The sequence below is a fragment of the Pelobates fuscus genome, chromosome 1 (genome assembly GCF_036172605.1).
Source record: "Pelobates fuscus isolate aPelFus1 chromosome 1, aPelFus1.pri, whole genome shotgun sequence".
NCBI lineage: Eukaryota > Metazoa > Chordata > Amphibia > Anura > Pelobatidae > Pelobates > Pelobates fuscus.
Window position 1 is genome coordinate 201,095,743 of NC_086317.1, and position 17,935 is coordinate 201,113,677.

Sequence of the window (17,935 nt, forward strand, 5' to 3'; positions counted from 1 at the left end):
AGAGGAGTATATTCAGGAGAATTTAGACAAGGGATTCATTAGGAGATCTTCCTCTCCTGCCGGGGCTGGATTTTTTTTTTGTAAAAAAGAAGGATGGTTCACTCAGACCTTGTATCGATTACCGAGGTCTGAATAAAATAACCATCAGAAATGCCTATCCTATCCCCTTGATTACCGAGCTCTTTGATCGGCTAAAGGGCTCTAAAATTTTCACCAAGTTGGACCTCAGAGGGGCATACAACTTGGTGAGAATTCAGCAAGGCCACGAGTGGAAGACAGCGTTTAATACCCGCTATGGTCATTATGAGTACACGGTCATGCCTTTTGGTCTTTGTAATGCACCTGCAGTTTTTCAAGATTTGATTAACGAAGTTCTTAGGGAGTTTCAACATGATTGTGTTATTGTCTACCTGGATGACATACTCATACACTCTAGAGAGATTGAAACCCACCATAGACAAGTCAGAAAGGTATTACACAAACTTCTGCAACACGGTTTATACTGTAAGTTGGAAAAATGCAGTTTTGACCAGACCCAGATAGACTTTCTTGGATACGTGATTTCTGGGGAAGGCTTTAAAATGGACCCTGACAAACTTCAGTCTATTTTAGATTGGCCATTGCCTAAGGGACTCAAGGCTATTCAGAGGTTTATTGGGTTTTCCAATTATTATAGGCGCTTCATTAAGGGTTATTCTTCTATTATTGCGCCCATTACCAATATGACCAAACAGGGCGCGGATACTAAGACGTGGTCTACTGAAGCTCTCGCTGCTTTCAAGAATCTCAAATAACTTTTTGCTTCTGCTCCGATATTAATCCATCCTGATACGACTTTGCCGTTTCTACTCGAGTTCGATGCCTCTGAGACAGGAGTAGGTGCGGTTTTGTCACAAAGATTAGGGGTGGACAAACCATTACACCCCTGTGGTTTTTTTTCCAAGAAACTTTCTGGGCCTAGGAGCAGATATGACATCGGAGACAGGGAACTGTTAGCGGTCATTAAAGCCCTAAAGGAGTGGAGACATTTATTGGAGGGGACCTTACACCCTGTTACTATTTTGACGGACCACAAGAACTTGTCCTATATTGGGGAGGCTAAGCGTTTGTCCTCTAGGCAAGCTCGTTGGTCCTTATTCCTGACTCACTTCAATTATGTGCTGACTTACAGACCTGGTTCTAAGAACTCTAAAGCCGATGCTTTATCTCGCCAATATGAACCTTCTACTGTACCTGAACCGGTTCTTTCTTCTATAGTTCCGAAATGCAATATTGTTGCTAATACGAATCTCAGGATTCATTCCCCGTTACTGGCCGAGATCATTAAGCTGCAACCTCTAGCACCTAAACAGACTCCTGCGGGTCGACATTTCGTTCCTCCTGCTCTTCAACTGGAACTGTTGCAGTGTTTCCATGACAGCAAAGTGGCGGGACATCCTGGTATTCGCAAGACGTATGCTTTGATCTCTAAAGACTTCTGGTGGCCTGCTTTACGTAGGGATACTAAAGATTTCATCGCTGCATGTGAGGTTTGTACTAAAACCAAACAACCCCATACGCTCCCATGTGGATTCCTGCACCCCTTAGAGGTTCCAGAGAAACCATGGTCCTGTTTGGCCATGGACTTTATTGTCGATCTACCTATCTCTAAAAAACAGACTGTTATCCTCACCGTGGTTGACAGATTCACTAAGATGGCTCACTTCATTCCTCTGCCTAAACTCCCGTCTTCTCCCGAATTGGCAGAGATATTCGCTAGGGAGATTTTTCGCCTACATGGGATACCCTCTCAAATTGTATCTGACAGAGGCTCCCAATTTATTTCCCGTTTTTGGAGGTCCTTCTGTTCGCAACTTGGTATCAAATTGAACTTTTCTTCTGCCTATCATCCTCAGTCTAACGGAGCTGCTGAACGTACCAACCAGAAAATTGAACAATATTTACGATGTTTTGTTTCCGAACACCAGGATGATTGGGTCGGTTTGATTCCTTGGGCGGAGTTTGCACACAATAATCTCGTTTGCGATTCTACTCATTCAAGCCCCTTCTTCATGAATTATGGCTTTCATCCGTCTATTCTTCCGTCGGCTTCCCCTTCCCAGGGGGTGCCGTCGGTTGATGTTCATGTTGCCAATTTGAGGAAGTTGTGGGATCAGACTCGACAAATCCTTATGCACAACTCTATGCTGGTTAAGAAACACGCTGATAAACGTAGAAGGGCGGCTCCGGTCTTTGTTCCAGGTGATAGGGTATGGCTGAGCACAAGGAACATCGGTTTAAAAGTGCCTTCCATGAAGTTCGCTCCCCGTTATATTGGACCTTACAGGGTGCTGACTCGTATCAATCCAGTTGCGTATCGTCTAGCTCTGCCTACTACCTTACGCATCCCTAACTCATTTCATGTTTCATTGCTGAAACCACTTATATGCAACAGATTTTCCTCCACAACAGCCCCTCCTCGCTCTGTTCAGGTGGAGGGTCAGGAGGAGTATGAGGTTAACTCTATTATTGATTCTCGAATATCCCGGGGGAAGGTACAATACCTGGTCGATTGGAAGGGATATGGTCCTGAGGAGAGGAGTTGGGTACCTCAAGAGGATGTTCATGCTCCTCGTCTCCGCAGGGCGTATCACGCCCGCTTCCCATCTCGTCCCGGTTCCTGCCGCCCGGTGGGCGTATCTGAGAGGGGGGGTACTGTCAGGGTACCTGAAGTCTCTGCCTCCGAGAGAGGTAGAGACTTAAACGTTTATCCGTCCGGACGCCAGGTTTCTCCTGTTCCTCGCGGTCGACCCGGTCACATAAACGCCGGCCGCGAGGGAGTCACTTCCTTATGTAGCATGGCGCCCGGAGACCGACGTCATGACGCCAATCCGGAACGACCTGTCACTCAATCCATTGGAGACTAATCAGGACTCGTCGGAGGCGTGTCTATCCCCTCTAGCCAGGGTATTTAAACATACTTCGCCCTGTTGCTCATTGCCCTGTCGTGGTTCTAGCCTGTCTAGTCACACAGTGCTCTGGTGTTTTTCAGTTATCCTTTTGGTTCCGACCCGGCTCGTTTGTCTTACTCTGTTTACCTCTGTTATCCTTGACCCGGCTTGTTCCTCGCTTACCTGTCCTCTCGTTCCCTCGACCTCGGCTTGTCTCTGACCATTCTCTATACTCTCCGTACGTTAGTCCGGCCATTCTAAGGTCCGGTATACGTACCCTGTACCTGTTTGTACTTTGCGTGTTGGATCCCTGTCCCGATCCTGACAGACCCACACTCACATATACACTGCAATCCACACACATACACACACACTGCAACTGTCTCACATACACTTCCCCCTAACACACACACTACACCCCTAACATACACTGCCACCCTCACTCGCACACTGCAACTTTCACACACACACTCCTCACACACTGTCCCCCTCACACACACACACACTGCACCCCTCACACATTGCACCACTCACACACACCAGTGCTCCTATGCCCTACTACAGCCCCATTTCCCAGCAGACCTCAGGAAAGTTGTCAACCTGTTCTTAAACGGTTTGATTACTTACTCTGGGAGGGGACCCGGCATTATTGGCACCATAACCACTACACTGAGCTGTAGTGGTTATTATGTCAGCATTATTTATTTAATTAATCTACAAGTGCCCCTCCGGAGATCAGGCTCTGGATCCGCCACTGGTTAGTGGTAAGTGCTGACGTCTGCTGCAGCTCCCACACATATAGGGACCACCATCATGTTTTACCCCTGTGCAAAAGTGTTTGTTTTCTAACCAATGCAGTGACATTCTGTGTATAAGACAATTTTAGACTAAAACAAATTAGGAAAAAACATGGAAAAATACTGTAATGTTATGGTGAATGGGGGAGAGGGCACTCAGCTAGGTAGAGACAGGGGCACACTAGCTTTAGTATTACAGGTTTTTACTCCTAATGCCTTAGAGCTCCATTCAGTGTTAATTTGAATCAAATATATTTTAAACATAGAACAGTAGTAATGTTACTGCCTTAGAACTAGGAAACCTAGGTTCAATTCCCAGTCAGACTACCTTCCCTGCAATAATCAGTTGTGCTACAAAGTTTGCATACCCTGGAGAAATTGTTGCATTGATTTTGAAAATATGTCTGATCATGCAAAAAAAAAAAAAAATTTTATTGGAGGATAGTGATTCTATTAAGCCATTTATTATCACAAAGTTGTTTGGTTCTTTTTAAAGCATAATGATAACAGAAATCACCCAAATGGCCCTGATAAAAAGTTTACATACCCTTGAATGTTTGGCCTTGTTACAGTCACACAAGGTGACACACACAGGTTAAAATAGGAAATATAGTTTAATTTCCCATACCTGTGACTCTTTGAATTGCAATTTGTGTCTGTGTAAAAATAGTCAATGGGTTTGTTAGCTCTCACGTAGATGCACTAAGCAGGCTAGATACTGAGCCATGGGAATCAGAGAAGAACTGTCAAAAGAGCTGCGTAACAAGGTAATGGAACTTTATAAAGATGGAAAAGGATATAACAAGATATTAGCATTGCAAATGCCAGTCAGTACTGTTCAATCACTTATTAAGAAGTATAACATTTGGAGATTTATTGATACCAAGCCAAGGTCAGGTAGACCAAGAAAGATTTCAGCCACAACTTGTTCTGGATACAAGAAAAAACATGACACCTGGAGGCATTTTGCCAAGATGAAAGAATGGGCACCTATACCTCCTACAAGAATTAGGGGCCTCATAGACAACTATTACAATAGACTGCACGATGTCATTGATGCTAAATGGAGAAATACACAGTATTAAGAACTAAGGGTATGCAGACTTTTGAACAGTGGTCATTTAATTGTTTTCTTTGTTGCCATGTTTTGTTTTCTGATTGTGCAATTCTGTTATAACAAACAGTTGAATATGAATCCCATAAGAAATAAAAGAAATGTGTTTTGCCTGCTCATTCATGTTTTCTTTAAAAATGGTACATATATTACCGATTCTCCAAGGGTATGCAACTGTAGGTAGGTAGGTACAGCAGTAACCTAATCCTAGCCAGTCCAGTGGCTGATCCATGCCCCCCCCCTCTCCCCACCCGAGATTCTACCCTGCCGGCTAATGCAGGGATGGCATTGTCCAAGTGCCAGCCCTGCAATGTGCCTTCACAGACCGGTGGGGAGATCAGAGATGTCCCTCCCCGGTCCACAAGCACATTGCTGGTAGCCGGCAGGGGAGGGAGAGAGGACTCGGGAGCTCAACCTGCAGCTCCTCCGGGTCCTATTCTCGTGAGCACGGATCTCGTGAGAGTGAACTCTAGACCTGGAGCTACGGGCTAGAGTTCACTATAACCACTGGAACCACCAGGGATTCCCCCCTGGATCACCAGGGATCAAGAAATGTAAAAGGTAAGAAGGGGGGGGGGGGGAGGGGGGGTGACGACACATAAATATATTTATTTTTATTTAAAAAAAAGAAAACATTATTAAAAAGCCTCCTTGCCCCAATATACACACTGCTCCCCATACAAACACTACCCCCATACACACATTGCCCCACAAACACCGCCCCCCATACACACAGTGCCTCACACCCATAGACACATTCCCCCCACACATATACACTGCACACCCATTGCCCCCATACATACAGTGCCCCACACACACTGCTGCCCCCCCATACGCACATTGCCCCACACACACGACCCCCCCATATACACACACTGCCCCCATACACACACTGCCCCACACACACATACAGTGCTCCCCATACACACACTACTCCCATACACACATTGCCCCCCCATACACACACTGCCCCCCATATACACACTGCCCTAAACACACATACACTGCAAGTCTCACACACACTTCCCCCTCACATACACACTGCAGCTCCCTCATACACACACTGCACCACACATACACTGCCCCCTAACACACACGCTGCAACCCTGACATACACTGCCGCCCTCACGCACACACACACACACACACACACTTCACTGCTCACACACCCCCACACACACACTGCACCTTTCACACACTTCACTCTTCACACATGGGATATAAGGCTCCTATGCCCTATATCCCAGCAGACCCCAGGTAAGTTGTCAAACTGTTCTTAAACGGTTTGACTACTTACTCTGGGATGGGATCCTGGCACTGCTGGCACCATAACTACTACACTAAGCTGTAGTGGTTATTGTGCCTGGATTATTTCTTTAAATAATTTACAAGTGCCCCTCCCGAGATCAGGCTCTGGATCCGCCACTGAAGTCTCACACAAGATCAATGACACTATCTTTCATTCCCACACAGGCATAGTAGTGGTAAAACAAAAAGGGTTATTCACCAAAGTGAGAATTCATAGTGAATTTTAAATTGAAGGTCAAAATAGCTGAACTGGAAAACTTTTCTAAGTCACCTATGCATTCACTACAGCTACTCTGGCCTTAAATATTAAATTGACTTTGAATTATTTTAGTAAGTTACCATGACAGTATCACTGCTCCTCAATAGATGCAGTTAAAGTGTCTGAAACATTCCTGCTTGGAAGTGTCAATTTTTTACTGCAACTTCTCTCGCCCTCCCCCTGTAGTTTTAGTCATGATTTTATTAGGGACATGGAGGCTCATATTAGGCTTTATCTTTCTTTATTCCTCAGCAGCAAAGAAACAATCTTAAGATATTAATAGAAAACAAATACCCTTAAAGGGTTAACCATATACATATAACTTATTCAACCAATAGGAGCAGTCCTCATTCCATATACTTCCATGTGACCCTAAGCCATTCCTCTTTCTTGATGATGCCGAAGTCGAAAATTCAATGATAAGCAACCGAGATAAAACAACTGACTCAACATGACCAAGAGTCCAACATCCGAAATATGCGTAAACATAATCTAATGGTAGTGGATCCTAGAGAGCACCTCCATTGCAATCATGGGAAGAAAAACGGTCCCGATTAACCCATTGTAAAGGTTCAAGCTGTAAGAGACAGAGAAACAGGTGGTAAAATATGTTTAATACTGATGTCGTACATTTGTATCCGTGACAATTAAAACATATAAAATTGAACATGTCAGCGTGAGTCCAGCAAAAGACAAATTATACTTATTCTAAGTATTCGGTAAACCAAACTAAAGTGAAGTCAAAACCATGCATGATGCCAAAAATTTGGGTGGGAAGACAAAACGTAAGACTTACCTGTCTTCTGGATGGGCTTATACTCGCCTCCGTGTCCTTAATAAAATCATGACTTTACGTCAGGGGTCAAGTCCTGGGGAAAAAAGTGTGGGAACTCCCCCACACAAAAAAAAACCCACTCGTTTGCATATATAAACGCGTGCACACACATACACTCACAGACACACACATGCACTCAGACACTTACAGACGCACACACATACTCAGACACTCACACAGTGGTGTATTTTAATTTTGTGCTGCCCTAGGCATGACTATACCTGAGCACCCCCTAATCTAAATTTACCACCCCTTCCTGTCATGGGCTCCCCCCGCTTCCTGATTAAGAACCCACCCCTTCCTCTTTAGACTCCACCTTTTCCTGCTCCTTTTAAAGAAATACTATAGTGCCAGGAAAACAAAGCTGTTTTCCTGGCACTATAATTCCCTGTAGTGCCCCCCCTCCCCCACTCGACACTGATGGGGTTAAAATCCTATGGGTATTTAGCAGATGCTGGATGTCCTCATGCACAGGGTGAGGACGTCCAGCATCAGTTAGACAGTCTGATAGACAGCCACTAGAGGTGGAGTTACCCCTCAAGGTAATTATTGCAGTTTCTGAGAAACCGCAATAATTACACTTGCAGGTTTAAGGGGACTGGGACACTGCACCCAGACCACTTCAATGAGCTGAAGTTGTCTGGGTGCCTATAGTGTCCCTCTAAGCACACTCTCTGACAGACACCCACACTGGCAGATACACACTGACAGTAACACACAGACGTCACTGATTTGACACACACACACATTCACTGACACACACTCATTCATTGACAGAGAGACACACACAAACACACTGACAGACACACACTAATAGTCACACACACACTAAATACACATACACTAACAGACATACATACACATACACTAACAGACATACACACAGATATACATATATACAAATTATTAAAATTAACATTTCCCACCCACCCAGCCTCCCTACCTTTTAGGAAAGCTGGCATGGATGGGTCCCTGGGGTCCAGTGGGGCTGCAGTGAAGCGGGCGACTCTCTCCCTGTCACACGCGGCAAGGGAGCTGTGTCCTCTCTGCTCCCTCTCGCCGCGTGGGTTGTCTCCTGATGCAGGGAGCAGGAATATGACGTCATATTCCGCCTTCCTGCATCAGAAAACGGCGCGCGGCGAGAGGGAGCAGAGAGGACACAGCTCCCTTGCCGCGTGTGACAGGGAGAGAGCAGCCCGCCGGGGGGAGGGTGGAACAGGCAATCAGGTGGTCCCCCCCCCCCATGACAGGGGGAACACAGGGCATTTGGGGGCGGCTTTTTTTGCCGCCCCCTGAGTGCCTGCAGGGGGAACGGCGTTCCTGCTGTGAAAAAAGTGCAGGAACGCCGTTCCCACGCGTTCCTGCAGGACTCGAGCCCTGCTTTACGTCATGTAATTAGTAAAATCTGGTAATTTTATTAAAGGATAACGAGGCTCTTATTAGGCTAGTTTAAAGCTGTGAAATAACCATAGAAGAGATGTGTTCTGCTGACGAATATATAACCCAATGTGAATGCTTTTGAAGCCATAGCGCCTCTAGTGGAATGAGCTCCATAAACTGATGTGTCACTGTAGGCAGACAACATTATTTATTTCACCCAACGGGCCAAAGTCACAGTGGATACTGGGTGATGAGGTTGTTTCAAAGCCAGGAACATAGAAACATAGAAACATAGAATGTGACGGCAGATAAGAACCATTCGGCCCATCTAGTCTGCCCAGTTTTCTAAATACTTTCATTAGTCCCTGGCATTATCTTATAGTTAGGATAGCCTTATGCCTATCCCACGCATGCTTAAACTCCTTTACTGTGTTAACCTCTACCACTTCAGCTGGAAGACTATTCCATGCATCCACTACCCTCTCAGTAAAGTAATACTTCCTGATATTATTTTTAAACCTTTGTCCTTCTAATTTTAGACTATGTCCTCTGGTTGTGGTAGTTTTTCTTCTTTTAAATATAGTCTCCTCCTTTACTGTGTTGATTCCCTTTATGTATTTAAATGTTTCTATCATATCCCCCCTGTCTCGTCTTTCCTCCAAGCTATACATGTTAAGATCCTTTAACCTTTCCTGGTAAGTTTTATCCTGTAATCCATGAACAAGTTTAGTAGCCCTTCTTTGAACTCTCTCTAAGGTATCAATATCCTTCTGAAGATATGGTCTCCAGTACTGCGTACAATACTCCAAGTGAGGTCTCACCAGTGTTCTGTACAATGGCATGAGCACTTCCCTCTTTCTACTGCTAATACCTCTCCCTATACAACCAAGCATTCTGCTAGCATTTCCTGCTGCTCTATTACATTGTCTGCCTACCTTTAAGTCCTCAGAAATAATCACCCCTAAATCCCTTTCCTCAGATGTTGAGGTTAGGACTCTATCAAATATTCTGTACTCTGCCCTTGGGTTTTTACGTCCAAGATGCATTATCTTGCACTTATCCACATTAAATGTCAGTTGCCACAAGTCTGACCATTTTTCTAGTTTACCTAAATCATTTGCCATTTGGCTTATCCCTCCTGGAACATCAACCCTGTTACATATCTTAGTATCATCCGCAAAAAGACACACCTTACCATCAAGACCTTCTGCAATATCACTAATAAAAATATTAAAGAGAATGGGTCCAAGTACAGATCCCTGAGGTACCCCACTGGTGACAAGCCCAAGCTACGAATATACTCCATTGACTACAACCCTCTGTTGCCTGTCACTCAGCCACTGCCTTACCCATTCAACAATATTGGAATCCAAACTCAAAGATTGCAGTTTATTGATAAGCCTTCTATGTGCAAGTCGTGGTGTGTTGGGTTCCTGAATGACTGAGTCCGTAGTTCATACTCCTGGAGGCATGCCACCGGGCAGAGATTAACATTATGAGGAAAAGAGGGGTAGAAGACTGAAGTAATCTTCGATTTCGTACATCTGGTGATATTAAACAAAACACCAGTCAGAGTGAAGGAATGTGCGTCAATATCCAGAGCTCGGACAACCGACACCCTTTTGCAGGAAATTAAACACAAGAGCATGGCCAATTTTGCAGACACTTGTTTGAGCGTAAGGTCCAGGTTTGTAGGTCAATCCTCCAACAGATGAAGAACTAGGTTGACGTCCCACAGAGCCATGTATCGGGGTTGGGGTGGATGTGAAAATCTAATGCCTCGCAGAAGGCGACAGACCAACAAGTGTTTCCCAGCCGGGAAACCATCCATTCCGTTGTGACCAGCTGAGATCGCTGATCTATATACGTTTATCGTGAAGTAGGTCAAACCTTGGTCATACAGGGCGGTAAGGAAACTCAAGATGTGGTTTACAGAAGCACGTATGGGATCAATACGTGCCCAAGCTCCTGCCAATAAGTCACAAGTTGCTTGTGAAACGTTCGGCACGACCCAATGTCCCCGGAGAGGAGCCATGCCAGAAGTCTTAGATGCCTCTAAACCAGAAGGGGGTGAGAGTTCCAATTGGGATCCGATAGTAGGTCCATGGATTAGTTGAGAAGGTCGATAGACATTTCCATTAGCGAAGGGAACATGGCTGTGCCGTCCAGAACGGCGCTATCATGGCCGGTGATGCTTGGGAGCATTTTAGATGCAATAGGGTGCGAGCCAGTAGAGAGAAGGGAGGAAATGCATAGAGTCGTTTGTTTGGCCAAGGTTGGAGGAAGGCATCCACCACCAGGGCATCTGGGTCCGGTCTCCAGCTGAAGAATGACTGGAGTTGAGAATTCAGCCCGGAGGCGAAGAGGTCGATATGAATCGTGCCTCAGAGTTGTTGGAGCTGCAGGAATATTGTGTGGTTCAGTCGCCAGGCGCTGTTGTCTTACATATGTCTGCTGCGATGTTGGATAAACCCGGAAGGTATTCTGCTTGTACAGATATGTTGCGATCCAGGCAGAAGTGCCAAAACTCTTTTGCTGGTAGGCATCTTCTAGCCACATCTCCTGCCATACTAGGTGTTCCAATTTCCTCACCCAATCCCCTACAGGGGCTGTTCTCCCAGGAAGGGCATCCGCAGGGCTACTCGCTTCTGCAACCGCTGGTCTTCCTTGGGGAATCTCCCGTCCCGCTGGTATTCCACAATACCCAGTGCCTGGTACCAGATGCCTTTACGGACTGCATCTCGGTCATCCATGTCACCCTCATCATATTCCACTGCTGGTTCCATTCTGGTGCTGTCAGGGTCGCTGTACTCAGACATGCGTTACCCTCAATTTGTAAAAATCCCAAGAAATGGTGTCTCCTGTAGCTGTCCTTCTGGCTGTAGGAACGATCCCGCCGCTTGCCACCAATTGTAATGGACCGTTTCAGCAGACAAGGGGTTAAAATCGTTTAGGCGATAATCCCCTTTTCAAAGACAGGCACAGCTACTGTAAAATCACCAAAACTCACGAATTGGATATAAGTGAATGCACCAAACTCCCGAACTGCATACAAGGGAATAAGGTAGCACTCCAAACTCCCGAACTGGAACCTCACGAATAGCTGCTAGCAGACGAACAGGAAAAGCTCCCAAGCGGCTTACACTCCTGGCAATCAGTCCCTATCAGCATACAGTGAATCCCCCCAAGAACGAGACAAGGCTCCGTGTTGAGGGTCAAGCAGTGGTCTGTTAATTGAGGGCTACCTGCCCCTGTATTTATGCAGGTCTCCCACCTGGTGTACACTCCCCTAGGGGACCAGATGGAAGACTGTAACGAAAGACAGACATTTAGCATTTCAGGACATACAGAAGTAAAACATCCCCACAATGCATCCTGGCTTCCTCCCTTATGCCCTGGAGATAATTGAGAAGTAATTCAATTATCTCCCAGGACAAAGGCAAATCGCCATTATGCACGTGGGGACACAAAGACAGTGAAACACCATAAAATACATAAAGTTACATTTTACATATAACACACAGGCATTTAACATATCCCCAGATAGCTCAAGTCTGAGTGCACATTATTAGGTGAATGGCACTCAGACCACACAAATACATTTTAATTGCCATGGAGCCAAAGTCTTTAATTCCATGAACAGGCTCCATGGCAGGCTATCTGGGTACTTCCACATAGATTGGGATATAAATTCAAAGTCCCGAATAAGAACCAGGGGGCTGGAGGCTCAGCAGTGCCTGCACGCAAAAGTGTCCACTTATAGTGCAGGAAAGCCGGGCAGAAAAGCGCTGGCTGCCCGGGGAGCTCCAGAACACCGCCATCGTGTGGCGGCTAAGTGTAACCGCGACCACCCAGTAACAATCAATTAAGCTGCGGTTAACCGCAGCTACTGGGAAGTCAATTGCCGGCACACGCTTCTTAATAACCGCGGCTTCAGGGAGGTAAATGGAGGGCGCACTCCAGCTTCTGGGTGGCCCATTAACAGCGCCGGCCGGCTTCCCACGGCTCTGGGGAGGCTGAAAAGAAGCTGTTTGTTCGGTAGATAGAATCTACCAAACGGCTGTGCAGAAAGGGAGAAATAAATCCTTCTGCACAGTAAAATTAACCCTTTAGCTGCCGGTCCATAATCCAAAGGCAGCAGGCGGGCGACCAGGTTCCTCCAATGCAATGTGGCGAGATTGGTCTCGTCACACTAAGTGTATTTTTATATTTATATATACATATATTAATATAAAAATACACTTATAATTAAATTATATATATATGTAATTCTAACGGTATTTTGATATTAATATATATATTTATATTAAAATACACTTAGAATGAAATGATATATATACCGTATATACTCGACATTTTTTGTGCTGAAAAACCCCAACTCGACTTATACTCGAGTCAATGTCTGTATTATGGCCATAATAGAGACAGGGGGCTGTGGGGGCTGCAGAGAGCATTTACTTACCTGTCCTGCAGCTCCTGTCAGCTCCCTTCTCCTCCGCGCCGGTCCGGTCAGCACCTCTGCCAGCTCCCAGTGTAAGTCTCGCGAGAGCCGCGGGGTCATAGCGCGGCTCTCGCGAGACTTACACTGGGACTTGCAGAGGGAGCTGACCGGACCGGCGCGGAGGAGAAGGGAGCTGACAGGAGCTGCAGGACAGGTAAGTAAGAGCTTCCTGCCAGCCCCCTCCTACACAGGGCACACCACTAGACCACCAGGGAGTGAGAGCCCCCCTCCCTGCCACGTATCAAGCAGGGAGGGGGGACGAAAAAAAAAATATATAAATAATAATAAAATATTAATAATAAAAAAAAATTACTAATAAAACAACAAAAAATAATATTAAAATAATAATTTAAAAAATAATAATAAAAATGCCCAAACCCCACCAAGGCTCTGCAACACACTCTGCATCACACACACACACACACTGCACTCATACACACACACACACTGCATTCATATACACCCACTGCATTCATACACACACACACACACTGCATTCATACACACACACTGCATTCATACACACACTGCATTCATACTGTGGGGATATTTATGGGATAATAATAGTAAACAGTTGAGAATTACCCACTATTTTAATTCTCAGATCCCAAAGATCGTTATCGTGTAAGTGAAATGTATTTCATATAAATAAAATCACAATTTGTTATAAAAATAGATACAATTTATTTTTATATTCAAATAATGATAATAAGTAACATGCGTGACAATAATCAATGGAAATTCAGTATAACATGAGTATGCAATACAATACGGTAATATAAAAACATCTCCTAATGGCTAAGACAAGATTTACGACTGCCTTTCGCAGAGACAAACAAAAAGTTTCACACAGAGAACAGAATTCCTCAGCGTGCAGCGTAAAGCCATAAAACTTTAGCTGACAGTTAGAATAACCCTTTCAATGCTGGCTAGACCTCCTATGTAATTAAGATCTATTCTTATGTAAATTTTAAATAAAATAACATTTAAACCAGTTCATTACTCATTTCCTGGACCCATCCAATAAAAGAAATCTACGAAATTCTACAAGCTGAATTTTAATTTGCCTAAACAGATATTTAATCTTTTTTAGAACAAATCAATACGCCGGATAAATATCACAATATGCTAACATGTGATATGTCACATAAATACAGAATTATTGTTTCTATCTGCAGAATAAAAAGTTTAATAATGTATTTGTGGCAAAACCGACCTCGCCACGTGTCCTTGGAGGGGGCTGCTTGCCCGCCTCTTGCCTTTGGACTATGGCCCTGGGAGATTGGGCCCTTTTACAAAACGTATTCGGCCCTAACAGAGTGCATGTCACTCATTCTGGCCCTTTAAACACAGTGGGGCCATTCGGTACTTGCCCAGTGTGAGCAATTATACCCCCAGATAGCTATGCCATGGGGTCTATTCATATAATGAAAGACTATGGGAAAGACTTTGGCTCCGTGGCAATTAAACTGTATTTGTGTGGTCTGCGTGCCATTCACCTAATAATGTGCACGCAGACCTGAGCTATCTGGGGATATGTTACATGTCTGTGTTTAATGTATAAAAAGTAACTGTATATATTTTAAAACATAATCCTGTATTTAGGTCCCACATGTGTAATGGAGTTTTGTCTACTTCTCCAATTATCTCCAGGGCAGAAGGGAGGAAACCAGGATGCATTGTGGGGATGTTTTTACTTTTACTGTGTGAGTCAGATTAAAATACTACCAGCCAGGGGGAACAAAAGATACTTTTTCTAACTTTTGAACCCCTGGTCTGATTCATGCCATTTTTTAATATGTTGTTCCCCTGAATGGATTGATTGTGGATATGTATTTTTTATGTGAATGTGATGTATGGTTTAAAAGTTACAGAGTATGTGGGGAAACTGTATTTTTACTGTATGTAGTAATTATGTTAATTGCTTATCTGAGGGGAGGGGATGTGTGGGTTGTACTGTTACTTGATTGGTTGTTTTATGCCTCCCCCTGAGTGTGTCCTGTATGTGCACAACTGTAGTAAAAAGCAGGCTGGGTGTTCCAGACCTGAGATTCTGCTTGACCCTCAAACCGATGTGTCGTTTCGTTTTGGGGGGAATTGGATTGTATGCTGACTGCCAGGAGTGTAAGCGGATTATATGCTTTTCCTGTTCAGCTATTCCAGGGTTCGTGTGTTTCCAGTTCGGGAGTTGGAAAATTTGTACAGTTTGCAGTCCGGGAGATTGGTGCTTGCAGTAACTGCTGGTCTATGGAAAAGGGGGATATCGCCTAAACTGGGTTTTATCCTCTTGTAAGTGAAACGGTCCGTTACAGTATTTCTTATTAATTAAGATTTCTAAATATCAAAATATGATTGTGATCTATCCAGTCATATATCATGCTATTAGAAAATTTTAATTAAATTAGATTAATTAAATGAAACCAGTATATTTACCAGTTAAATAGATATTCTCACCAGATGTTCTCAGGTTGCTAAGTGTCAATGAATGTTTCTTTCTCGCTCTTACTCTGCTTGCTTCTCACTTAGCCTGCTTCCGACTGCCTTGCCCCTGCTTTCTCTCTTGATTACCTCTCTCTTCCCTTTGTCTTAACTTTTTAAAGGGAAAGATTCTCTGTTCGTAGACCAATATAAAATTGGAGGTGTGCTTACCTTTTAGATAGCAACTTAATATTTGTTCTATAGAGGGCAGTCTCGCCCCACTAAACATACCTATCCAGGAAAGAGTTAACTTTTCCTGGTGGCTATTTTGACGTCATTTTCGTTATCTTTATGGTTACTATATTTTAAGTTTACTCGTCAGATCAAACGGTTTCTTTAAGTTTTGTCCAGACTATGTGTTTCCATTTTTTGTAGTAATTCCTAATATGATAGTTCGTAATACTAAATATGACCCCTTCAATACAATGGGATCTTGTTAGATATAGAAAGTAAAATTAAATTATTTAATCTTCTCTGTCACAATGTCTGGGTTTAGAATTTATTCTATTCCATTAGCATTTTAGACAGCCTCTTATCACTTGGTTTGTTTATACTATACATTCCTTATCTCTGGCAAAGCGGTCAGTTTTACAGAAGGGATTGAAATCTTGTGTCTTTTGTTAACTTGAAAATAACAAAATGGAGTCTGGTCTGTTCAGAGTGACTCAGAATATACACTTTTAATTTCTATCATAGCACAAAATGTCTGCCGATATAAATACCCTGACAATACACACACACACACACACACACACTGCATTCATACACACACACACACACACACACACACTGCATTCATTCACACACACACTGCACTCATACACACACTACACTCATACACACACACACTGCACTCATACACACACACACACTGCACTCATACACACACACTTCATTCATTATATACACACACTGTAAATAAATATTCAATTAATATAATTTTTTTAGGATCTAATTTTATTTAGAAATTTACCAGTAGCTGCTGCATTTCCCACCCTAGTCTTATACTTGAGTCAATAAGTTTTCCCAGTTTTTTGGGGTAAAATTAGGGGCCTCGGCTTATATTCGTGTGGGTTTATACTCGAGTATATACGGTATCTATGTATAAATAAATATAATACGAAATATAAATGTGTCCATATGCATAAATAATTTCATAAATATACACGTAGACTTCAAATATATAAATATGTACATATATTTAAATTCTACGTGTTTATGTAATATTTTTACATAATTAAGTAATTTTATTGATTGCAATTTGAGGGACATGCCTGACAACCCATGCCGAAAGTCCAGATAATTTAATTTGCTAGCACTGTGTTTAACCCTGTAACTTTCTATGACACCCTAAAACCTGTACATGGGGGGGTACTGTTTTACTCAGGAGACTTCGCTGAACACAAATATTAGTCTTTCAAAACAGTAAAACATATCACAGCGATGATATTGTCAGTGAAAGTGACGTTTATTTCAAACACAAACAGCCCTTTCACTGATGATATTATTGCTGTGATACATTTTACTGTTCTGAAACACTAATATTTGTGTTCAGCGAATTCTCCCGAGTATAACAGTACCCCACATGTAGAGGTTTTATAGTGTTTTTGAAAGTTACAGGGTCAAATATAATGCTTGATTTTCCTTTCTTTTTTTTTTTTTTTTATTGAAATTTGTCAGATTGGTTATGTTGCCTTTGAGAGCGTATGGTAGCCCAGGAAGGAGAATTACCCCCATGATGGCATACCATTTACAAAAGAAGACAACCTAAGGTATTGCAAATGGGGTATGTTCAGCCTTTTTTAGTAGCCACTTTTTCACAAACACCAAATTTAGCATCGTTAGATGCATTTTTAACACACACACAAATATAAATGCTAACTTTGGCCAGTGTTTGTGAGTAAATGGCTACTAAAAAAGACTGGACATACCCCATATTGAATACCCTGGGTTGTCTGCTTTAAAAAAAATATATGTATATGTGAGGTGTGATTCGGGGATTTATGACAGATAACAGTGTTACAATGTCACTATTATAAATTTTAAAAAAATATATATTGAAACAGCAATTTCCTACTTGTACATATAGCCCTAAAACTTGCAAAAAAAAAGCATGTAAACACTGGGTGTTTTTAAACTCAGGACATAATTTTTAATCTATTTTTTTTTCATTAGCTTTTGTAGATAAGTAAAAGATTTTTCAAGTAAAAGTCCAAAAACATTTTTTTTTTCACCATATATTATTATTATTTTTTTTAAAGTAAAATATATGACATGATACAAATAATGGTATGTAAAGAAATCCCTTCTTGTCCTGAAAAAAACAATATATA